At 38.0% G+C, this 27,315-nt stretch overlaps 1 pseudogene; it reads right to left on the bottom strand.

Moving 5' to 3' along the window:
• Nucleotides 1–1,464: 1,464 nt before the first annotated feature.
• LOC138176297 (small ribosomal subunit protein eS26 pseudogene) overlaps nucleotides 1,465–27,315 on the bottom strand; it is a 126,597-nt pseudogene continuing 100,746 nt past the window's right edge.

Here is a 27,315-nt window from a genome sequence, read left to right on the forward strand (position 1 = left end):
GGAAACCCTTCTTGGGTTGGATGGCATATATGTGTCTATCTATCTATATGTGTAGGTGTATATAAACGTATACATGTATACATTTACATAGCATGTATACACAATGCACACACATATACATATATTGCATGCATACGGATATATTTAAGAAGGACTTTCGATTCTAGTATATGCCTACACATGTTTTGGTGTGTGTGTGAATTTCTGTTAGATAAACTCTCTAGAAATGTTAGATTTAGAAAATGTTTCGGTTGGTTTCAATCCTATTTTCTATTTCTATAGTGCCTACTGACTGAGTAAAGCTATAGTGATAGTCCTATCCTGCATATAACATCCTTGAAAAGAGGCTAAGAGAACCCCTGCCCCAATATATCATCAGCACTGGCCTGCCCTGATGTCTAAAATTCACATAACTAGGTTTACCCCTGAAGACTTGTATATATTATATAACTGAGAGACAATTTGGCATAGAAGAACACAGACCTCAGATTCAGGGTTTTCAAGGATTCAAAGCCCATAGATATGGACTTCAAATCCCACTTCCAATAGATACATAACCAAGGGTTAGTCACTTCAGTTCATAAATGCCATCCTATAAATTATCTTATCTTTGTTAGATTTATCTATCATTCCTTTTTTGCTTTTTTTTTTTTGGAGGGCAATTGGGGTTAAGTAACTTGCCCAAGGTTACACGGCTAGTTTTTTTGTGTGTGGGTGTTGTCTAAGGCTAGAACTGAACTTGGGTCCTCCTGACTCTAGGGCCAGCACTCTACTCACTGCGCCACCTAGCTGCCCTAATCTATCATTTTTACCCAGCAGATTGCTAGGGGAGAAAATGAGACAGACTCCAGACTTCATCTAGGGGCAGGGCAAGGGCCATAGGTGAGGTCCTATGAGTGGTGAACATAGCCACCCTCAATGGTGGTTATTGACTTCAGGGTATATTAGTGGGTGTGGGTGGAAGACAGTAGAGTCTATCTTGTAGAAGAGGAGCAGAAGGAAATCAATATTCTGAATCATGAAAAAATAAAAAATAATCCTGTGTTTAGAAAAACAGAGATGATTGTTCTTTAAGCCAACAGAGAGTCCATATACAAATTAGTTAATAATACTGAAAAGAATGTAAGGAATTGAAATTTAAGTACAAAAGCATAAGTCATTAATAGGGAGAAGGGTAGAACAGGATTAATGGGCAGAGATTACTGAGTTCATTAGCCCTGACCACCATGCTTTTTTCAAGTTGTGACTGATAGGTAATAGGTGCCAATACTAGCTACAGTCTGCCACTGAGCTGAATAACTACAGCTAACAAAGGTCAGGGTGGACACTGAGGTTGTAGCATTTCCCAGGGAGGAAATGTTATATGGTCCTTGGATTAAAGGTCTCTAAATATCTTGGAACCATGAAGAGGGTTCCAATCCTCCGAATATTTACCAAGGGTTGCTTTCATTGAAGACTCATTAATTCTTTTTTTTTTTTTTTAAGATAGACCAACCATTTTATTTTCCTCTATTCGGTTCAGGAATGTTTATGGACAGATAGCTCTTTACATGGGCTTTGGAGGGGGTCTGGGGGCAGCACCTGCGGGTCTGAAGCGGGGCGGGGGCGTCCGATCCTTGCGGGCATCCCGGGAGCGGTTCCTCACTACCTTGCTGTGGGCGCAGCTCACACAGTAATGCAGTTTCACGTACAGCTTGGGCAGGACATAGGAGTCGAACACGCTGGCCTCGGAGATGTCCCTCACGGCGGCGGCCTCCACGATGTTGCGGATGATGAACTTCTTGATGGCCTTGTCCTTGGGCACGCAGCGGGCGCAGTTGGTGCAGCGGATGGGCTGCATGTGGCCGAGGCCCTTCTTGGAGCGCCCGTTGTTCCTCCTCTTCTTGGTCATCTTGGAGGCCAGGAGTCGAAAAAAGACTCATTAATTCTTTATCCTGTGTGAGGGTGGGAAGTTATTAGGACATGCAGCTTCAGTAACACACATTTCTCTACAAGCCAAGTCAAGATACAATTTATTAAGCACTTACTATGTACCAGGCACTGTGTTAAGTAAGCACTGAGGGTACAAATACAAGAAAAAATAAAGCCAATCCCTCCAGAAACTTACAGTCTAATTGGAAAGCCAAAATATAATGGGCTTGAGGGTTATCCAGCAGTAATAGTTTGGAGACTCAGAAGTGAAGTCCAGAGAAGAGCTCAGGAGTGAACATGATGGCCTTAGAATTTTCCTGGAGGGACTGGCCCATCAGAGGAAGTGGCTGCAGAGGTGGTGTGATCTTCCAGGCTGCTAGGTCATGGTGGAGAAAGAAATCCAGAGATTTGCCCAAGTCAACTGTTTTATATCTGAAGAATGAAGCCTCAAGCTCAGAGAGGAAGGGAGGAATGAAAGTACACAGATGTTCTTGGTCAGATTAATGTTGCTTGGTTTAATATTTCAATATTCCACTGAATCTATGACTTCATTGATGTAGGTACTCGGTCAATCAATCAACAAGCATTTGACAAGTATGAGCTATAAACTAGGCACTGTGTTTGGTCTTAAGAGTCCAAATACAAAGAATGAAAAAATACCTATTAATAAGGAGCTTACATTCTAATGGGGAAGATATGAACATATAAGTAAACACAAAATAGCTAAATACAGGTGCCATAAAAGTTTTAGTTTAAAGTTAAAGCTACTGATGCTTAGAATTGCACTAAGACTTTTGTGGCACCATGTACAAGGTATTTTGGGAGGGGAGGTACCAATAGTTAGAGGGATTAGTCAGTTAAGTCATGCAGCAAGCATTTATTAAGCACTTACTATATGCTAGGCTCAATGGCTTCAAAAAAAGACAAAGAGTTTCCCTCAAAGAGCTCACATTATAATGGGGATGGTGCATGGCAAAAAGGACAACATGGAAATAATTCATACATATATGCCAAGGAGATGAAAGGTAATCTCAGGGGAATTGAATGATTAAAAATCATGAGATCCCTTGAAAAATTTGGCAAAGATAACTTGTAGGAAGACCCTCTAATTATCAATATCAAGGAAAGCATAAAATATGGAGACATGCTCACAAAGTGTGTTTGCTTTGGTTATAGAAAGGTATAATATGGATTACAAGGCAAAAAGGGATTCCTGATATACAGGGAGGTCCCTGAGATGTTTCTGTTTAGGACTGACATCTTAAAGATTAAATTAAGCCTCTACACATTTGTGGGGAAGGAGTAGAAGCTACTTGCAGAATTTACTTGTTTTATACCTTTTGTTTTTACATCTCATTCATTTCCAAATATACCTCCTCTTACCTATTACAATTTCCTTTCTTTAAAAAAAAGATTTAAAAATAAAAATGAGTTTAGTAAAACCAGTCTACACATCAAAATGAAACATTCCAGACCTATAACCCGCCCATCTCGCCAATGAAAGGAAGAAGGCACATTTTCTCATCTCTTTTCCAGGACCAAGACTGAGCATTATTTATTGTTCTTTCTGTTTGCATTGTTGTAGTCCTTGTATTTACAATTTTCCTGGTGCTAATTACTCAAAACTTATTCAGTTCATGTGTCTTTTCATGTTTTTTTCTGAATCTTCATATTCTTCACCTTTCATAGGGTACATTAATAATCCATTATATTCATGTACCATAGTTTGTTTTACCATCCCCAACTGATGGACAACCATTTTGTTTCTTGTTCTTAGCCACCAGAGTGCTGCAACAAATACTGTGGCATATATGAGACTTTTATTTCTATCCTTTACCTCCTTGAGGTATATGACTAGCAGTAGGAACTCTGAGATAAAAGGCATGGATGTTTTGGGTCTTTTCCCTTAACATAATTCCAAATGTTTGTTTCAGAACAGTTAGACCAATTACTAACTTCATCAACATAGTATCAGTATCCCTGTCTTTCCAGTATTGATGATTTTTATCCTTTTCCATCTTTGTCAATTTTCTGAGTAAAAAGTAAAAAAAAACAATTATTTGAATTATCATTATTAGTGATTTGGAATAATTTTTCACATGGTTATTAATAATCTATGATTATTTTAAGAACTGTTTGCTAATCTCCCTTGATCATTTATTTAATCAATCAGCAAATTCACTGAGCAATCCTATCCTGCCTGGCACTGTGTGTACTGGTGATACAAAGACAAAAATGGAATAGTTCCTGCCATCAAAGAGCCTACTTTATAATGAAGAATCCATATTCTTGAACACTGAAGAACCCCCTGAATAATATTTATAATCATTCACAAAGCTTGGTACTCAATTACCTATTCTCTCTTTTGTCTCTAGTTTTGGCTTAATCACCCCAATCTACACTTGCATACTGGTAGCTTGGGGGTTCTCAGCAAGTAGAAGTCCAACAAGGGTGGACATACTACTATTATTTACTCTGAGTGCTCTTAGAGTAACCCTGATGTGGGGGAAGACCTATAATTTTATTGCTAACAGATGTAGCTCTGAGTCCTCAATGAAATGCTTCCTATCTAATAAATCAGTCAATATACCATTAACTCAATCAGAAATATTTATTAAAGTGAAGGCAAAGCAAGAATAATAAAAAAAAACTGATATTAAAACCCCTTCCTCCCACCCTCACCCCAGTGCATACAATGTCTCTGTAGGAGAGTGGGCACAAACTTATAAGTACACAGAACAGAGACATATACATAGGGAGCACATGTGCTCTGGGTAACTCACAGGTCTTGATGTATTTGGCTTCTTTAAAGAACAGTCTGCACTCCAATTTACTGAAGTGGGGGAAGGTTGCTCTTCTGGATCTCTCTGTTCTCATGTTGGGTAAGGCTGTTTCCCTGCTTGGAACCTTCCATCTGGAAACTGTAGAGGTTTTCCAGGTCCATCCTTTGGGATATAGTCTTCATATGTTTATATATAGTCTATATATAGATATAGTCTTGCTCAACTCTACTACTCTATAGCAGGATCTCTTATGGGAAATGGCTCACCTCTATCCTATGGTAAGAAAACAAAATCTACATTTCTATCAGCCATAACACAAATAAGCAATTTACAGTTGTCCCATAGTCATCACACAAGTCTAGGTATTAGGATTTCCTAGCTTTTCATTTTAAAGTCTTCATATTTATCACATATCACATGGAGGCTGGAAAACTGGACACTTTGGTCACCTTCATTATGGAAGCGTATTTTTTCTCTCTGGGGTTACTTTTTGAGTGTTTCTTACACAGTTGTCTTTGTTTCTGTTCTTTTATATTAATAAAACTGTCCAAATAATAAAAGGTTACCACTTTTTTATATCTCAATGGAAAAATAAATGTATAAAGCCTATTTTCAAGAGGATCCATTTATGAAATAAATGCAATGTCTCTATCAAAATGCAATAAACACTGACTGACTCTGCATTAACTTTTCTACCTTAATTTCTCTTGCAATGTCACTAATTGCCTTAATATTGAATCACAAATTTTCAGTTATTAAAAATGTTTTGCATTAATACCACATGCTTCTATGGGAAAAAACTCATTAATGTTCATTTTTAGGGCTTCATTCCAAGAGTATTCTGAATTATCAAGTCTCTTTTGAGCAATGGAAGCTAGGGGACTATGTGGTCAAAATTTGATGAGGAAAACAGAATAATATATAACAAGTAATTGCTTTCAGCTTGTTTTGCCCCCAGTATATACTTACCTCCTTTTATTTTTGCAGAAGGAAAAGCTGAAGAAAGGTTGAGACTTTGAACATGATGCCTTTGCTTTTGTTCATATCATTTTCTATTCCCTGTTCATTATCACCATGCCTCACCCCTTCTCCATTTGGTGCTTAAATTCTATTCACTTTCTAAAAGGCAAATCAAATTCTTAGTTTTGATAATTTCTCAGTCCACTGAAGACCACAAAATCTCTCATTCTTATCAATTTTTATAGTATTTATTGTCTATAGATTTCAATTGATAATTATTCATTTTTTGTCTCATGACATTTCTTGCATAGAAGACATTCATAGTGAGATCCTTCTCAATTCTAAATGGTTTTTTGCATAATTATAACACATTTATTTAGCACTTGAGGTTTACAAGGTAATTTTAAAGGGTTCATTTTCATTTTTTCAATTAATAAGCATTTTAAAAATTCATTTCTTCCTCTGACTACCCACCATGAGCAACCCCCACCAAACCCTAAAAATAAAGCCCTCAATACATAGCTACATAGTTTAGCAAAACAAATTCCTACATTAGCCATGTCTGAAAATGTATGCCTTTTCCTGCGTTTTAAATTAATAATGTCTCTGGAAAGAGGTGAAGGGAATGATCCCCCTTCTAGACTTGTGATTTTATCCATGTATTGTTCAGTCTTAAAGATTTCAAAGTTATTTTTTTTCTATAATGTTGTTACCAACAATTGATAGCAATTGTATAAATTGTTCCCCTAATTCTGCCCACTTCTCTCTGCATCAATTCATAGAAGTTTCCCCAATTTCCTTTGAAATTCTCCATGTCATCATTTCTTATGGCACAAAAGTAGTGTTACATTTATATACTACAATATGTTGAGCCACTTCCCAAGAGGAGGGCACCCCTTTGGTTTCCTTTTTGACTACCATGAAAAAAACTGCTATAAGATTTTTTTATATGTATAGAGCCTTTTTCTTTTTCTTTTATATCTTTGGGATCATAGGTCTAGTAGTGATATAATTGAGTCAGAGGGTATGCTCAGTTTAGTAACCTTAGGTTATGGTTACAAGTTGTTTTATTGAATGTATGGACCAATTCACAGTTTCACCAACAATGCACTAGTGAAAAAAATTTTTCCCAGAGCCCATCCAATATTTATTATTTTGCTCTTTTGTCATTTTTGATTGTCTAATAGGTGTGAGGCAGAATCTCAAATCTTTAATTTGCATTCTTCAGTGATTTGGAGAATTTTTTCATATGACTTGGTTATAATAAAATGATTAGTTTAGGTTTTTTCCTTTGAAAACTCATTCACTAATTCCTTCTCTGCTGCCAAAAATTACACCACCATCCTTGCAAAACCTTCACTTTTCCCTGCTATTACTTCAAACTACTCTTCTATATTCCCCTTCCTCTTCATACCCTATTCCTAGAAGAAGCTCACTGTGCTCATTTCTCCTTATACTCACTGAAGCAGCTAGGTGATGTAGAGGATAGATTGCTGAATCTGGAGTAAGGAAGACCTGAGTTCAAATCTAGTCTCAGATACTTATTAGCTGTGTGACCCTGGGCAAGTCACTTAACTTTTGTTTGTCTCACTTTCCTTATCTGTAAAATGGGGATAATAATAGCACCTATTTCCAAGGTTGTTGTGAGGACCAAATGAGATAACAATTGTGAAGCACTTAGTACATGTAATACCTGGAATGTAGTAGGCACTATATAAACGTTAACTAGTATCATTATCATTATTATCACCATTATATCATCACAGTTGTACTTCTCCATCTCACACTCACTTTTCAAACCTTTGTAATTAGTTTTTTGTTGTTGTATAGTCATATCTGACTCTGTAACCTCATGTGGGGTTTTTTTGGCAAAGATTCAGGAGTGGTTTGACATTTATCCTCCAGTGGATTAAGGCAAATGAGGTTAAATGACTTGCCCAGGGCACACATTTAGTGAATGCCTGAGACTGTATTTGAATGTAAGTCTTCCTTATTCCAGGCCTATTATTCTATCAGTTGAGCCACATAGCTATCTTCAGTGTAATTTGGCTTCTGATCCAACTACTGGTCTGAAAATCCTTTTTCCAAGATTACCAAGATCTTATAAATCGTAAATCCAGTCCTTTTCTCAGTCTTTTTTTTTTGCCTCTGAAGATTTTGACACTGTTGATTACCCCCATCCCTCCATACTCTCTCTTCATTTGAATTTATGTGAGGCTATTCTCTTCCAACCTATTTGATGGCTCTTCCTCAGTCTCCTAGGGAGGTGCTTATATCATCCATGTCCTGCCCCCTAAGCAGGGGTGAGGAAAGGCAGCTGAGTTCTGTCCTAGGTTATCTTTTCTTTTCACACACTTTTCTTTGCTAATCCCATCCCTTCCTATGGATTCAGCCATCATTTCCAGACAGATCATTACCACGTTTGCATACTTGACCCTGCTATCTCTCTTGCTCTGTCGTCTTCCACCACCAAATAATACATGCTTACTGTGTAAAAGTTTTCTATTTATTCATCTGCATGCATGTATCCCCTAGTGAACCCTAAACTCCTGGAAGGCAGGGATCATGGTTTTTTTGTGTTTATATCTCCAGTGCCCAGCACAGTGTTTAGAGAACTGGATATTGAACTATTCTTTACTTCTTTTAGAGTTATACAAATTCCCATGTGCTTATGTCCTATTTCCTCAGCTAGATTGTAAACTACTTTGAGGCAAAAGCTATATCTTCTACTTCTTTTTATCCCTACCTAAAGCACTGAGCATGGAGCAACTAGGTAGCAAAATAGTTAGAGCACTGGGCTTGGAATCATGAAGACCCTTCTTCACGAGTTCAAATCTGACCTCAGAAACTTAAGAGTTGTGTGACCCTGGGCAAATCACTTAACCCTGTTTGCCTCCATTCCTTATCTGTAAAATGGACCAAAGAAGGAAATAGCAAACCAGTCCAGTATCTTTGACAAGAAAACCCCAAATGGGGTCACAAAGAGTCAAACATACTGAACAACAACAAAGCACCAAATATAGTTCCTTGAATAAAAAAAATTTTCAATATATATTTGTTCAGGGCAGCTAGGTGGCTCAGTGAATAGAGTACCAGCCCTGGAGTCAGGAGGACCTGAGTTCAAATCTGACCTCAGACACTTAACACTTATTAGCCATGTGACCTTGGACAAGTCACTTAACCTCAAATGTCCTGCCTTCCCCCCCTTCAAAAAGCAAAAAAATTAAAAAATTAAAAAAAAATGTTTGTTCATCAATTCATATTATAGAAGCGGGTAAGATTGGATAATTTTAGAGTAGGAAGAGGCCTTGGTTTGATCTAGTCAAAATCCCTCATTTTATAAAAGTCCCTTGAGAGTCTGAGCGACCTTCCCAAGGTCAGACAGCTGGCAAAGCTAAGATTTAAATCAAAATCTCCTGACTACTTGTCCAGTGCTTCTATTATACAAAACAGTTGTCATTAACACAACACATGGCTTAAATCAAATGATGTGTGTTCCAAACGCGTGTAACCAAAAGCAAATCATTTCATCTCTATTTCAATTTCATAATCTATAAAACTGAGGCTGTAATATAATTAGACTAATTTCCTACAGTGATGTTCCATTGTAGCATTGAGGTTATTATGCATTGATATCGCAGAAAGTCTAGCATGCCTATTTGTTTGCCATTCAATGACGAGCTTAGTTCATTCAGTACATCAGGAGAAGGCTGATCACCAGGTGATGTGTTTGTTTTTCGTGGTGGTGGTGGTAGAGGAATTGATTGTTGTTGTTACTGTTGTTTTTTTTGCCAAAGGAACTCATGAAGACCATCTACTAAGGCACTGAGGGGCTGTGATCTGCATTAGTGGACCATCAGTACCATTAAAATCTCAGACCCCTGAAATATTAAATTAATACAGTAAAATTTCATTATAACATGGCTCATTATTTCATTGATTTGGTTATTTCACAAGTCAAATTATCACCTAAAATTATAGCCTAATTATGTTTGTTCCATTTTTACTGTATTGAAGTCCTCTATTACAACACCTACATTATGCTTGATGGCATGAAAGGGTTTATAGTAGCTGGTATTCCATATCTCAGAGGAATGCTATAAGGCTCTGATTGGTAATTTACATAAAATTTGAATTCTTAGGAGACTATAGAAAGTATCAATAAATCAGAATTGTGAATGGAAAATCCAGTTTGACTTAGCACATATAAAGTTTGAGTTAGAGAATATTTTTATGATAAGAAGTTCTATTACTTTTAAGTATAATACACATCTAATTAAAATATGAAAGCCTAGGTAAAGTGAACTAAGTTAATTGAAAAAAAATCACAATAATTGGGGAGGCTAGGTGGCACAGTGAATAGAGCACCAGACTGGGTGTCAAGAGGACCTGAGTTCAAATCCAACCTCAGACACTTAACACACACACAGAAAAACTAGCTGTGTGACCTTGGGCAAGTCACTTAACCCCAACTGTCCCACTATCCCCCCTCCAAAAAGAAAAAAAAATCACAATAATTCATAATATACTTAAATGTCATTACATTAAAATGTAAAATTTTCATAAATTGAATGTATTTGAGGGAATTCTTAATTTATTGAACCCTTAGTTTTAAAATGGTATTAAATTTAGGCAAAATGCATCTTATTTACAAGACCCTAAAAATTCAGAGAGAGATTTTATCAAATATTTTACTCAATAAGTATCATAGATACCATGTCTATCTCTAAAAAAAAATCCTCTTTTGATGCCTCATCATGTGTAGAGGTGAGTCTGAATTTTTGAATGCTGTACCCTAATCATATGCAAGCTCTGGAAGGTTCAACCAACATGGAAACATTTCATGTACTGTATGGTAACAGACTATGCTTGCTTGTTCAAGGATCAGTCTAGTTAAGTCTAGAGTAAGACACTAGATAAAGGGTTCTGCAGACATGAGCATCCAAAAATGAGACCAAAAACAAACAAACAAAAAAACCAAAATGGTCTTTGGTACTGTGTGATCCCTCCATCTTCCATAGTGATGATGAAAGGAAAGAGAGGGCACTAAGAATCACTCAGATTTTTCACTGTTGAAAAATGGTAATTTAATTGTTGTTACTCCAAATGTGACATTTTTATCCAGTGTCCAATGAACTCATATTTCACTAGAGCAGGGACTTTTAATTTGGATCCATAGAATCTGCAAGGGTTCCACAGTATATTTCAGGGGGTTTGTGAACTTGTTTATTTATTAAGTGTTTGATAACTCTATTTCACTATAATTGGTTTACTTTGTAATCCTATATATTTAATTTTAAGCATTTAAGAACATTATTCTGAAAAGGGGTTATAGTCTTCACTAGACTGTAAAAGGAGCCCATGGCACAAAAAGTTTAAGAACCCCTACACTGGGGCAGCTAGGTGGCACAGTGAATAGAGCACTGGCCCTGGAGTCAGGAGGACCTGAGTTCAAATCTGGCCTCAGACACTTAACACTTACTAGCCATGTGACCTTGGGCAAGTCACTTAACCCCAAATGCCCTGCCTTCCCCCTCCAGAAAAAAAAAGACAAACAAACCAAACCAAACCCTGCACTAGAGTAACTAAGAAACCTCCATTGTGACATTCTCACTTAAAATGAAACCTGAAACCACAATGAATTTGTAGCTAAATTAAATGAGGGCTTACAATATTTCTTTGAGAGGTGAATAGAGGAATTGGTGGAGTTGGTGTTATCATGTGCCCTGTGGTACAAAAGCATAATTTCATGGGGCATGCGCTTATCTCAGCTTGCAGTAATGGTGATACACATAAGCAAAAAGGCCACCATGGAGGAAATTGTAATTTATGGGCATAAAGTACTCAGGAAGATGAAGTGAAGAAATTATACAAAGAACCTACAAGATGTTCTAAATCTAGTTAATATGTTCCTTGATACTCAGTTATTTTGGTGCTAAGGTGAGAAAAGGAGATGATTAAAAATAATTATGCTGGGAAATACATTCAGAGTTAAGAAATGAATGATCAAAACCTTGTATTCAGATGTCATGCTTGTCTATTATGATTCCTTCTTCAAAAAGAGCATAGGAAAATGATGAATGTGACAAGCATCGAACATCACAAAAATGAAATTGACTAGGATCACAGGTTTAGGACCAGATGGGACCTTAGAGATCCCCTAGTTCAACCTCCCTGCCCCATTTTTTCAGTGAGGAACTAGAAACCCAATAACAAATAGATGTGAAATGAAATTCCATTATTCATCTCCAGCTAGTGATATTTCCCTTCTCTGAATTTTCATTATATTTATGTTGTTGTCATTGTTCAGTTGTGTTCAACTCTTCATGACCTTGTGTACCCCTACAGTACATGAGGTTTTCTTGGCAGAAATACTGGAGTGGTTTGCCATTTCCTTCTCCAGGATTATATACTCATAGCCAGTACCATATAGCTTAATATTTAATTGTTCTCTAATCATGGCCTAGCATGTTCTCAAAAAGAATGCAAGCTTTTTGAGGGCTAGGACTGTGTCACATGTATCTTCTACATATCCCAGACCTTCCAGCTACAAGATACATATTTGATAGAGTGGATAGACAATGAACTAGACCTAGTAATGAACAATGAATGGATTGTATTGCCTTTGGGAAAGGCAACTCATACAGTCCTTCTAATAAATCTAAGCTTGCCTTTGAAACAAGGATGCTATATGAGCGTATATCATGAAATGCCACAGACTCAAGAATTAAAATGGTGGGTCACTCTCTGGATGATAGTATGGTCCCTGGTGGCTGTGAGTAGACTGCAGCCTATCACCAACCAAAAATTGTTGTGGGGGGGAACATAAAGTATATCATCAGAGAAATGTATGGCCATGTAAATGGGTAAGGAGCTGGTGATGTGTCAAGAACTAAACATAATGTAGGGAGATACAGAATCAAGAGGCCTAAAGGCATGTTCCCAGCATGAGGAGCAGAGCCCCTGTGGAAAATTTATAATGGGGTTAATCTATCTTATCTGTATGCCTGGCAATTATGGAATCTACAAATAGTTATATCCAAACAGACCTTCTCTGCTCTCATCAGACTCATCTTCTCATTTCTTACCCCTATAAACTCAAATGGGATAATATTGGTAAAAAAAAAGTAATAGTGTCTTAGCATAGTGTCTGGTCCATAAGGCAAGGACATGGGTACACAGCATAAGGAAGTATAGATAGCTATAATGTGGCAGTTGACAAAGTCCCAGATCCAGAAGCCTTTTCTGATCCCCCTTACTTTAGTGCTTTCCTTCTGCCGAGTAACTCCAATTTATCTTGTATGTAGCTTGTCTGTACATAATTGTTCACATGTTGTCTCTCCCATTAGACTGTGAACTCCTCAAAAGCAGGGACTGTTTTCCTTGTGTTTCCAGCACTTAGCATAGTACCTGGCACATAGCCAAGGCTTAATAAATGTTTATTGGCTAACTGCAGGATAAAATAGAGTGCTAGGCAGACAGTAAATACCTGCAGATTATTCTATGAGAAGGCTCAAGAACATTGAATATTTAGCTATGAAACAATCACTACATATGAAAGAGATTCATAGGCTATTATTACTTCGTTTTAATGGGCTGTAGTATAAGAAGTATGACTAGGAAGTCACATCCCTGATTCCATAAACCCAAACATGAACATCAGTTTCAACACTTGAGAGTCATGTCCTGTACACATTCCCGTACTGGATACTGGTAAGAAGACTGAAGATACTGACTTGAAGGGGTTAATGTACTTCCAAATACTTACAGTTATTGATTTGTATGTTTAGGGGGTGTTTTTTCCCTGTACTACACACTATTGTAACACTGTGGTTTAACCAAAGAATACTGTTTAATTCAACAACTGTCTATTAAGTGCTTGCTAACTTAAAGGCAGCATGACAGTGGACAGAAAGTCAGCCTTGAAATGAGCAAACCTCGGGTTCAAATAATGTCTCTGACACTTAATGGCTTCTGTGTAAGTAATGTGGGCATATGACTTAACCTCTTAGCAATCTAGACAACTCTCTAAGACTGAATTTCGCAGAGACGTTATCTACCAATGTTGGTAGAGAGATTTTCCTCATGTAGGAGTTCCCTAAACAAATGGAACCACATATACAATCCCTAGCCCTATCTTATGTGTTCTGTACTAGATGGGTTGGATGAGGGGTGGAAAGACAAAAGCAAGGCTGTCCCCGACCTCAAGAAGCTTATATTTTACTTGAAGGAATACTTGTACAAAAGTAAGTAAATATAAAGTATATATAAATAAATACAAAGTAATTTCAAGAGAGAGAGAGGGTTTAATTGACTGACATTCTAAAAATGTGGATCAGCTCATCATATTAGATCTGTAATTGTAATATAAACAAGTTATAATAAGCAGTGACTGTGAGCTCTTAAGTAACCCCTAATAGGCTGGCAGCTAGATGGTATTGTGGGAATAGTGTTGGGCTTAAAATCAGGAAGCTCATCTTCATGAGTTCAAATCTGGACTCAAACACTTACTAGATATGTGACCTTGGGAAGTCACTTAATGTTGTTTGCCTCAGTACTTATCTGTAAAATGGGCTGGAGAAAGAAAAAGCAAACCATTCCAGTACCTTTGCCAAGAAAGCCCCAAATAGGATCACAAAGAGTCAGGCATGAATGAAACAACTCAACAGTAATGACAACAGGTTGAAACAAGAAGGGAAAAAAATCCCTTGGCGTGAGAAACCTTTTATGCTTTTAAACAAACCCCTGTCTTGTCTTAAATATTTATTCAATGAAATGAAACTATTTCTTCTTTACCACCCTCTGGTTTATATTTCTCTGTTTCTAAAATTTTTAAACTTCACAATTGTGTATGTCCCTACCTTGCTTCTTTCCAATATAAGAACAGAGTTGTTATAATTTAAAAAGTGCCCTGGAAACTTTAGAAACTTCTAGGGCAAGAAGATTGGATCAGTACATACAGTTTATAGCAACTTCTTTGTTAGAAATGTAAGGCCCTCCTGAAAATCATGCATGGGTTAGTTTAAATAAAATACATATAATTAAAATGAACCCACCTGTTGGTTGGTTGGGCAACAAGATGGCTCAATGGGTTAGAGTCTAGAGTCTCACTGAGCCTAGAGTCAGGAAGACAAGAGTTTAAATTTGGCTGTGGGACCCTGAGCAAATCACTTAACCCTATTTGCCTAAGTTCCTTTTCTGTAGTATGAGTTGGAGAAGGAAATGGCAAACCACTCCAAGGAAACCCCAAATGAGGTCATGAAGAGGCAGACATGATAAAAACGAATAAACAACAAACAACAACCTGTTGGTCACTAATGATACCTTAGCACTAGTTTCCCTCACTCAAAAAAGAATATCTGCAATTGGCCACTATAGTAAGCAGAAGTGAAAGAAACCTTCAGTATTACAGTAACCAAAACAACAACTTACAGCATGACCACACAAATATAGAGGAGAGCGATTCTGAGACTTTCAGAACTCTGATCAATGCAGTGGCCAATCAGGACTTCAGAAGACTAATAATGAAGAAACCTGTTCCTTGCCAAAAAGATGATGGACTAGAGATGCCAAATGAGACATATGTTTTCCATACCTAGCCAAGGTGTTGATTTGCTTTGCTGAATATAAGGTATAATTAGTTGTTATATGGGAAAGCTTTTATTTGAGGTGGGGGTGAGTTAATGGGTAGCGACAGGGATAAAAAATAAAGACATAAAAGAACACAGAGGAAAACATTAAAAATACAAGGAGAAAACCACAAAGGTTCAGAAAAGCACATAAAAAGGCAATTTTGTTACTTCTTTGTTAAGTGTAATAGATGTTTAAGAAACCAAATTGTATGTGACACAATAGCTAGCATTTTATCTAGTGCTTAAGTTTGAAAATCACTTTACATGTTAACTCATTTGTTCCTCAAAACAACCTTCTAAGATAGGTGCTATTATTATTATCATTTAACCGATTTGGAAACTGAGGCTAGGCAAAGTTAAATGATTTGTCAAAGTAACACAGCTAGTAAGAGTGAGGCAGAATTTGAACTCAAGTTTTCTTGACTTCGAGCCCAACACTGTCTACTGAACCATCTACCTGCCTGAAAGTCTTGATGATCTTATGATCATCGATTCAGACCTGGAAGGGACCTTAGAGGTCATCTAGCCCAACATACTTATTTTATTGCTAGGAAATTGAGGAAAAGTGGGGTTAAGTGACTTGCCTGGATTAAAAAACCAGTTAGTATCTGAGGCAGGAGTTGAACCTTGGTCCTCCTAACTCCAAGACCACCTCCCTATCCACATGTTGCCTCTTGAAATCTTTTTTCCCCTTTTATACATTAATATATTTGTGGGTTTTTTAATGATAAAAAGGAAATGTTTGAAAAGAAATAAATCGCTCATGTTTTGAACATCTAACATATCAAATCACATCTCTGAATTTCCTAATTAATGAACTGCTTTTCTGCTGGAAGGATGAGGCATCCTGCCCTTTCAGCAGAAAAGAAACTAGTTGTATGGCTTCTGACTTAACCTTTGTTTTTGACAGGGAAACTATAGAATCAGAACAATGGAAAGAAAATTAACCTTCTGCAACCAACTAGATAACAGAGAGAAACAGTACATGCTTTCTGCTCTAACTCATTCTGGGAATTATAAGATTATCCCTTAATAACAGCTTTCAGTGGTTGTTGTCAGAGGAGCTGGAGAATGCCAGGGTTGACAGAGTAAGAACGTTTATGCTTTCAACAGCTTTCTGACCTAGTGTGAGGAAAAGCAAGAGACAGAAATATTTGAGTTTGTTGAGGGCCTTTGTATACTGGATTCCTGTGTGGAGTGAATAATTTAATTTTCCCAAGTAGTGCTTGCTAGGCATCTGACCTTTTGGCACATAATTTCATGATATTTCTTAAACTATGTTTAAAATTAGCATTCTAAAGATTTCACCATAATCATGTGGGGCCTCTGTTCTTTCTTGGTTCCAAAAGAGCCTCATGGTTCCTGTCCCAAAGATACCTGTATATGTGACTGACCTGATACGATCCTCATGCAAAGAGATAACTAGTGGGATGGTCAGACACCATTGTACTATCTTCAATACAGGTGTGTTTTACTTCAGGAAAACATGATCTATGAAAATACACACTAAATTGATCAGTTAACAAATATGTGTCTTCCATTGTGGGCAAATGCTGTGGATGCAATGAAAGGCAAAAAAAAAATAGTCCTTGTTCTCAGTGAGAGAACATTAGGGGAGATAACCTGTAAATAATTAGGTATGTGTATGTGTGTGTGTGTGTGTGTGTGTGTGTGTGTGTGTGTGTGTATATATATATATATATATACAGATATAAGACATAGAAATACATGTTTATTTTTATGAAAGACTAATGATACTTATGATGATGATGATGATGATAGCAATTGGAAAGTAGACAACATTGGACATGGGTGCAGGGTTAGAACATGAGGATCAATGGGAATTGAGGTGGCGGTAAAGATTGAGAAATGGTGAGAATTATTCCTTGCATAAAAAGATTTACCTAAATTATTTTAGTAGAGCTTACAAAAATAATGCACTTTCTAGTACATTGAAAACATGATTCAATTTAGAGGAAAAAAAATGCTTTACATATGACCATGTTTTATGTAAAGCAAGGTGTGCCTTTAACATGCCTAGGCTGTTCTGATACTTTAGCCAGTGCCAAGAGAAAGGGTAGACTGTCAGTAAGAGCAGTCAGCATATTTATTTATTAATAATTTGTTTATTTATAATTTACATTCCATCAACCTCTGGACTTAAGATAGCTCTGTGAACACATTCATGTTTTTCTCAATTGTTCATTCACTTAAAAATGGAGAAGCAGCATAATCTAATAGAACACTGTCAGTCATTCAATAGACATTATTAAGTGCCTACTATGTACTGGGCATTGTGCTAAGTACAAGACTTAGAATTGGAAGCTGAGAGTTCAAGTATGAACTCTACTGTTTGCTAGAAATGTGGTCGATTCATTCAGGGTTCTGAGTCTTAGTGCCCTCATCTGTAAAATAATAGTTGTACTTATCTACATCACCAGGTGATTGTGAGGGCAAGATCAAGGGCCCTAGAAGTGAGTTATTATTCTAATTGGAGCTAGTAAGATAGTTCTTGGGGCAGCTAGTTAGTACTGGTCCTGGAGTCAGAAAGAGAACTGAGTTCAAATTCAATCTCAGACAGTAAAGTATCTGAGATTGAATTTGAACTCAGTTCAAAGTCACTTAACCCTCTTTGCCTCAGTTTCTTCATCTTTAAAATGAGCTGGAGAATGAAATGGCAAATCACTCCAGTATCTTTGCCAAGAAAACCCCAAACTGGATCACAAAGAGTTGGACACAACTGAAAAATGACAGTGATTAATGAAAATGCCGTTCAATCAATCCATCAGCATGTATTAAATACTACATTCCAGGCACTGGGCTAAGTAAGTTTTAGAGATCTCAGGATCTATAATAAGCCCACTGCTTACCTTAGTGCCCTCCCTGTGCATGGTAAGTAACCCCCAGAATGAGCCAGGACTGCCTTTCAATCCAACAAATTCTATAAATATTCATTAAGCACTTATTGGGTATGAAATACACTGGTTCTACAGGAGCTATCCTTCAGATAGGAGAGGGCACTTGCCTTCATGGAGGTTTTACTCTAATTAGAGACTATAAGATGTACACAAATGACCGCAACATAAAATAACATATAATAATATTTGACAAATGGATGAAAGGCGCAAACAAAAGGCAGAAAAGAGGCTATTATTGACAGGATGGGAAGGAATAGAAAAGCTTCATGGAGAAGCAGGCACTGAGTTGGGTTTCAAACAATGAGGAAATTTTCAGTTGGTGGGAGGGCACTCCAAGAACAGAATGATCAAAGACCCAGAGGTAGGAAAGTATGAGGAATGGAAGTACATTGGGGAACAGTAAGTAGTTCAATATGATTAGGTCATGGAATAAGGAGAGTAGGATGAGATAAAGCTAGACAGGTAGGTGTGTATAGTTGCCCAATGTGCCTTTCCACCCCCACTTTCCCCTCAAGGGAAGGGAACTGGGAGCAAGCTCAGCTGATACAGTTCAGATAAGCAGTGCTAGATGGGATTTGGTATTAGGTTTGATCACCACTTGTTCCCACACTTAAATAATGCTTTTTCTCTCTAGGCTTCATGAGGCCAACACAAACAATGGGGTTATCCTCTGTGCCCCAAAATTATAACTAGAAAGGATGAGACAAAAGGCTGAGACCTCACAATACTTAACACCTGCTTCCCAGCTTCTCCAGATTTCTCCCCCACCAAGGGAACACTCTTCTCACTCCTCACACTGTGGTCTTATTTGGGTACTTACAACATATTCCTTGATTGTTCTGAAATGGTTTAACAATTGGTCTGCTCTGGATTCATGAAGGCTGATCTTATTCAGACTTATTTCATTATACATAGTTTTCATGGCACTCCTAGATACCTTGATGGCACTGCAATGAACTATCCCCACCCCATCACCATCAGTGATGAAGGATATGGATGGAACTTTCCCACTCCTCTTACCAGCCCTACAGGATCCTAATCTCCTAACAATCAGTTGGCATATTGAAAGGCTTTAAATAGTAGAGAAGGCTATGGTGTATAAATTTTCCTAATTAGGAGTAGGGAACTATTAAAAGAAGCAGCTAGGTGGTGCAGTAAAATACTGGGCCTGGAGTCAGGAAGACTCCTCTTCCTGCGTTCAAATCTGGCCTCAGACATTACTAGCTATATGACCTGGGGAAATCACTTAACCCTGTTTGCCTCAGTTTCCCCATCTGTAAAATGAACTGTAGAAGGAAATGGAAAACCACTCCAGTATCTTTGCTAAGAAAACCCCAAATGAGGACATGAAGAATTGGACATGACTGAAAAACAACTGAACAAAAACCATTAAAAGACTTGAGAAGATGTGTGGAATGACCTAGCCATGCTCAAGGAATAATAGTCTGGTATTCATATGAATAGCAGACTGGTTGGGAAAGAGAATCATATCTTAGGTTATAAATAAGAATCTGGTGAGATCATCAGAATACCAAATGAGTGGTATTTTGTATTGATTCTCCCTTCCCAACTCCCTTCCAGTACACTGAATTAGGACTTAAATAAACTCCCAAGTCCTGACTTATAGTAAATAAGGATAGTGCCTCCCCCACCCCATCCTCAGCTATACCTCAAAGCCTTCTATCAGTTTTTGCTGTGTGGGCAAAGGCTCATTAAACTTGGTTTTCAGAGTTCTGTAGGCACTTGAACGTTGTCTAAAGAACGTCCACGAAAGACCCATTTCCCATTGTTGGTGGTATTTGACAACTCAAGGTAAACAGTCTTTAACTAAGACTTTTTTTCTTCTTCTTTTGAATAAGACTCCTGAAAGCCATCTGGATCACAGTTTAAGTCACTGGGTCATGGAGTGTGGTGTGGTAGGAAGGGAGATGTTAGAGAGAAAGAAAAAAATCAGCTAAAAGTAAGATGGAAACTTCTGGGAATGAAGGAATAACTAACTAGTCTGCACTGAGAGACTACCACAGGCATAGAGTATATCTTCACAAACTAAATATTATGAGAACAAGAGATTAGGTAAGGAGAGCAAGGAAGTAGACAAAGATGGCTGAAGGAGCAATCAGATTCTAAGAAATCAGGGGAACAGAGCTAGTGAAACCCAAATTCACTAGATCAGTAGGGAGAAATCTATTTCTAGGAAGCAAGTCTGGGAAGAGTAGAGGTAAAATATAAGTGCATAGTTTCTGAAGTCTGATTATTGGTGAATAGAGAAAAGAGAACAGAAGGGGAGACGAATGCTTTTGAAAGTTAGATTTTTACATAAGACCTCCCAAACCACAGCTAAGTACAACTACTATTTGCATTAGAGAGTCTGAAGAAAGCTGGGATTTGAAGACCTAGCAAGTAGGATCTTTTCTGGAGGATGAGGGCAGTAAAGGAGCAGAGGAAGTGACCAGACCTCTGATTTTCTTGGTTTAGGGAACTCCCAGTGAGGACACTGTCTTCTACCGGAGCAGATTTTGGCAACTGTTCTGTGATTTATAAGGTCATCTCAGAAAGTTGCCTGAGGGCACTGAAAAAATTAAACTCCTCTTCTGCATCAATCTACCAGTACTTGTCAGAGAGTTTTCTAATGACTATCCTTTAATAGTTATACCATGAGGGGAAAAAAAATATGAAAGCTCACTGACAGTAAAGCCTTTTTCATTACACCACTCCACCAACTTTGCAAGCAGGACAAAAAAGCAGTTAACTAGTAGAGTTAGAATCAGTAACAATAGAGACAGAGAAAAGCATGGAGGACAAAAATGAATTTTCCATTGACCCATGGAGACTGAGTTATATTTGTTTTTCTGCCAGTGCCAAATAATAGCTACATGTGCAAAAAAAATGGAAGTTGGTTTTACTACAACAGTCAAGGGAGAACACTTCTCTGCTCTCCACTTCATCAAGGAGAATGAAATGTCCCTGGTAAGAATGGGGGCTTGGTGGGTCAGACAGAGAAGTGCTTCAAAGAGAAAGCTAAGAGAAAGAATTGGAAGAAACAATCTCTCCCTGTGTTGGGAATTTAGGCAATGTGATGTAGTTCAAAGAACACTGAATTTGGAGACAGAGGGCCCAAGTTTGAATCCCTGGTCCATCACTTGTTGCCTTTGTGACTTTGGGAAAATCATTGAACTGGTCTGGTCCACAGTATCCTTATCTGAAAAAAAAGAAAGATTGATCTAAATGATTTTTAAGGCTCTTTCCAAATCCAGATCTAGGAACCTATGGTCTATGACTATAAGAAGAAACTGACAAAAGATCCTTGAAACTTTGAAGCCAACAGGTTTGAGTTTCTTTTCTTAGAAGGTTGACCTGAACCTTTTGAGAAAGAAACAGCTTCTTGCTTTCTCAAAGTAAATATGACCAGGACAGTCAGTTGCCGTGGGACAGGCAAAATTTCAGAGTTGGAAGGTGTAGAAGACAATTGTTTCAGCTCCTCTTTGCACAGGTATTCCCTCTAGCCCATTTCTGGCAAGTGGTAAGTCAACCTCTCACTGAGAAGCTCCCTGCCTTCTGAGGCCGCCCATCCCATTTTTGGATTGCTCTAAGTTGTCAGAAGTGTTTGATTACAGTCAAGTGAAATACACCACACTCCTGACTTCTCCTCATTGCTTCTTGTCCTGCCTTTAGGAGATAACCAGAGCAAGTCTGAACACTCTTTCACAAGACAGCTCTTCAAAAACTCAAAGCTAGCTGTCACCTGACATTTAAGTCTTCATTCTAAGCATTCTCAGTTCCTTCAACTTTAAATGGGATGTTTTCCAGTCTTCTTACTACCTTAAACATCTTCTAGATGCAATCATTTTTGCTGATGCCCTCCTAGCCTAGATGGTCTAGTGGATAGTGTGCTAGGTTTGGAGACACAAAAACCTTGATTGGACACATACTAGTTGTGTTTCCTTGGGCAAGGCATTTGACTGCTACTTGCTTCAGTTTTCTTATCTGTAAAATGGAGCTAATAGCACCTATCTCTCCGGTTTGTTGTCAAGATAAAATGGCAAACCTTAAATCACTATATAAATGCTAACTATTAATTTGTCCATATATCCTCAGCCATTAGCACAGTACCTTGTACTTATGGGTACTTAATAAGTATTACTGATTGATTGGATAAAAAGAATATGTTGAATATGGTATAACCAGACAGAATATCAGAGGTTTTTAACCCTGTTCTTACTTTTTCCTGAATACTTTGCCTCTATCAGCAAAGGTTACTTGAAATTTTTTGGCCAATATCATACAATTGACTTATATTAACTGTAATAAAATACTAATGTCTTATTTTTACAGTGGATTTTTGAACTTAACATTTATTTCTATTACAATTTTCTTATTTAACATGACCCATACATGTAGCTTTTCTAGATCCTTTTAGATCTTCACTTCATCACCAATGTGTTAAGCTATCCAGTACTGACCAGAGCAAAGAACAATGAATTATAGTAGATAATGACTTCCTGTTGGGTGAACAGCCAGTGCAAAAGCACAGAGATAGGAACTGGAGTGTGGTCATTTATTTGCTTGACATGAGAAATAGGGAAGTGTGGTGTCCTCCTGGGATATTCATCTGAGACATGATGAAGAGCCTCCCCAAAACTGTCAGATCTAATGACCATTATCTACTTCTGGTGATTCACCTGAGGGATTAATGATACTGCCAGGAGGAATGGAGAAAGCAGAGCTTATTAAATACTGAACAAGAAGTTAAAGACCTTAGTGGCACAACTAATGGGTTTGATTTTTCTTAACATACCTGCCAGGTGATGGTAGAGGGAGCCAAAAAGAAAAATGGATATGAACAGCTGTCTAGATGTGACCAACAAAATAGAGACTAAATGTTTTTTCTGGTCCAAATGACTTCTCAAACCTCTCCTAAACAGAAATTATGCTCCAAAGAGACCCATCATCTCTGTCCTCCATCTAGGACATACAGAACACAAAAGAAGGTTAAAAAATCAAACTATGAACTGATAGCTACTTTGAGCTTACTCAAAAACCCCTCTCCTACTGGTCATCATACTGGCAGCAAGCAAGGCTACACTGGCTAACCCAAGGACCCAAACCATGGGCTTGCAAAAAAAAATACAACTCTATACTCTGGTTTCTTTACCAGCCCTCCTCTTTACAGTGCCAAAGAGATCAGAGCTAGAAGCTGTGGAAGTTTTCTGGAGCTACAACAGCCAGCCAGTGCCATGATAACATTTGTGTTGCAAAAGATTTAAGTAGGAGAGTGAGGAACAGAGGGAAAGGGGCAAGTCATGTGTCTGGATTTGAAATAGAGCTCAACATCTACATCTTGACCTTTCTCTTCCTCCTCCTCCTCCTCTTCCTCCTTCTCCTCCCAGAACCTTGGAGATCCAAATGACAGAAATCAGCCCCATAGCACCAGTGTGGCAATTCTCTGAACTGTCAGTTCAAGGTCAGAGAACAGAGGGAGTGGGACATGACACTGAGATAAGAGGTACTATGTGACACTCCAATAAGCCTCAGGGAAAGAGACCAGCATACAGCTAGAGACAGTTCTGTCCCCCTAAAAGTCACTCAGGCCAGAGACTTAGGTGGCTGAACTGTAAATTACCAAGTATGGAAAGAGGTTGAGATGCTTTGAGATGTAGCCCACAGGGAAATCTGAAAAATAGAGAGAAAGGGGTAAGATAATGAACAATAAAGGAAGATAAAGAAGGTATGGAATAGTTAGAAATTACCAAAGATCTTGGGAAGAAGAAAACTCAAAAACCTTGAACATAACATAACATAATAATGATAATAATAACATAGCACAACCTTGAACAAAACATAAGCACACATAAATTAGCAGAAAGAAATATGGCCTCCAAATCCAGCAAATGAGTTTAGATATCTATGAATAAATAGTGCAAAACAAAGAAAAATGAGGAGATAGAGAATGCTATGGAAATTGAAACATGGAACTACAACACGTGATAACTAAGTGGTTTAAAAAAGAAATGAGTGGAGCGAAGTCAAGATGGGGGAGTAAAGAGAAGAACTTGCTTGAGTTCTCTCCCAAACTCCTCCAAATACCTGTAAAAAATTACTCTAAACAAATTCTAGAGCAGCAGAACCTACAGAAAGACAGAGTGATATAAATTTTCAACCCAAGACAATCTGGAAGATTGACAGGAAAGTCTGTTGCACAGGCTGGGAGAGGAATGTGGGAAGTGCAAGTCACCACAGACAGGGTCCCAGCTAACCCAGAGCAGGACTGAGGGCACTGAATCACTGGCTGCTGTGGTGGTTTCCAGACTTTTCAACCCACAAATGTCAAAGGCAACTTAGAAGGTCAATAGGAAAGGTGTATTGGACCTTGGTGGGAGAGTCGTGCAGTCCAGTCCTAGCCCTAGCACAGTCCTGAATCAGCATCAGTGGTGGTGGTAGTGGTGGAGGCAGTGACTGTTTCCAGAGCCCTCAGCCCACAGAAGGTAAAGGGATCGAACAAATGATCATAAGGAGATTATAGGGGTCTCTTTGCTAACACTGAGGCAGGATTCTGTTGCTTTACCTATACATGGATCTAGGTCATAGGCCTAGTGGCAGTCTTGGGGCAAGAAGAAACACTGGCATAGCAAAGCTTGTGGCAGCAATGGAGAGGGAAACCCCCTCACAGTTCCAGGGCTTCAATACTGCTGGTATTGAAACCCCCTTACAGATCAGAGCACAGGACAGGAGAGGAGAGGAGTAAATACCTCTCCTTAGATCATACCACCTTGGAAGAACTAAAAACTTATAAGTCCCTAGAAGTATCTCTGAAAACAACTGCACAAAACCCTTGAAGCTTGGGAAAATATGGCCTCCACACTGGAAGCAGAGTCCTTTCTTAACAAAGAGTAAAAATGTCAAATAATTGGCTGGGAAAATGACCAAATAGCAGAAAAAAACCCAGACTATAGAAACTTATTTTGACAACAAGAAAGATCAAAACATACACTCAGAAGACAACAAAGTAAAAGCTCCTACAGTCAAAACCTCCAAGAAAAATATAAATTGGTCTCAGGCTCAAAAAGGAATTTGAAAATGAATTAAGAGAAGTAGAGGGAAAATTGGGAAGAGAAATGAGAGTGATGCAAGAAAATCATGAAAAATGAGTCAACAGCTTGCTGAAAGAGATCTAAAAAATACTGAAGAAAATAACACCTTGGAAAATAGACTAGACCAAATGTCAAAAGAGGTACAAAAAGTCAATGAGGAGAAGAATGCCAAAATAGAAAAAGAGGTCCAAAAGCTTACTGAAGAAAATAATTCCCTAAAAATTAAAATGGAGCAAATGGAAGTTAATTACTCTATGAGAAATCAAGAAATTACAAAACAAAACCAAAAGAATGAAAAAAAAGAAGATATTATGAAATATCTCATTGGGGGATGGGGTGGCTAGGTGAGGTAGAGAATAGATGCTGGAGTCAGCAGGACCTGAGTTCAAATCTGGCCTCAGACACTTAGCACTTACTAGCTGGGTGACCTTGGGAAAGTCACAACTCCAATTGCCCTGCCTTCCCCCTTCCAAAAAGAAAAAAAAAACCTCATTGGGAAAACAACTGATCTGGAAAATAGATCTAGGAGAGATAATTTAAAAATTATTGGACTACCTGAAAGCAAAAATAAAAAAAAAGAGTCTAGATATCATCTTTCAAGAAATTATCAAGGAAAACTGCTCTGATATTCTAGAACCAGAGGGTAAAATAGAAATAGAAAGAATCTACCTGAAAGAGATCCAAAAATGCAAACTGCCAGCAATATGATAGCCAAATTCCAGAGTTCCCAGGTCAAGGACAAAATATTGAAAGCAGTCAGAAAGAAACAATTCAAGTATTGTGGAACCACAATGAGGATAACACAAGATTTAGCAGTTTCTACATTAAGGGATTAGAGGGCTTGGAATATGATATGCCAGAGGTCAAAGGAGATGGGATTAAAACCAAGAATCACCTACCCAGCAAAACTGAATATAATCTTTTTGGGTAGGGGAGGGAGAATGGATATTCAATGAAATAGAAGACTTTCAAGCATTCTTGATGAAAAGACCAGAGTTGAATAGAAAATTTCACTTTCAAGTATAAGACTCAAGAGAAACATGAAAAGGTAAACAGGAAAGAAATCATAAGGGACTTATTAAAGTCGAACTATTTGCATTCCTATGTGGAAAGATGATATTTATAACTCATAAGACCTTTCTTATTATTAGGGTAGTTGGAGGGAATATGCATAGACAGAGGGTACAGGGTGAATTGAATGTATGGGATGATGTCTAAAAAATAAAATTAAGGGGAAAGCGAAGAATGTACTGGGAGAAGGAGAAAGGGAAAGGTAGAATAGGGGTAAATTATTTCACATAAAAGAGGCAAGAAAAGCTTTTACAGTAGAGGGGAAGATGTGGGTGGTGAGAGGGAATGAGTGAACTTATTTTCATCAGATTTGGTTTAAGAAGGTAATAACATATACACTCAATTGGGTATGGTAATCTATCTTACCCTACATGAAAGTAAGGGAGAAGGGCATAAAAGAGGGTGGGATAGAAAAAAAAATAGGGGAGGGATAATCAGAAGCAAATGCTTTTCAGGAGGAAAAGGGTGAAAGGAGAGAATAGAATAAAATGGGGGGGGGATAAGATGTAGGGAAATACAGTTAGTCTTTCACAACATGACTATTATGGAAGTGTTTTGCATGACTAGACATTCATGGCCTATATCAAATTGCTTGCCTTCTCAATGAGGGGTGGGTGGGAAGGGAGGAAGGGAGAGAAATTGGAACTCAAAGTTTTGAAAATGAATGTTAAAAATTGTTTTCACATGCAACTGGGAAATAAGATACACAGGTAATGGGGTATAGAAATTTATCTTACCCTACAGGTTAATAGAAGGGGAATGGGATCAGAGAAGGGGATGGGAGAAATAGAAGGGAGGGCAGATTGGGGGAAGGGGTAATCAGAATGCACATCTTGGGGTGGAGGGGAGAGAGATGGGGAGAAAATGTGGAACTCAAAATCTTGTGGAAGTGAATGTTGAACAGTGGAAGGAAGGAAGGAAGGAAGGAAGGAAGGAAGGAAGGAAGGAAGGA

Source organism: Petaurus breviceps, unplaced genomic scaffold (assembly GCF_028583685.1).
Source record: "Petaurus breviceps papuanus isolate PSGF00001 unplaced genomic scaffold, PetGlider_PUasm1.0 84, whole genome shotgun sequence".
In the NCBI taxonomy this organism is placed as follows: domain Eukaryota; kingdom Metazoa; phylum Chordata; class Mammalia; order Diprotodontia; family Petauridae; genus Petaurus; species Petaurus breviceps.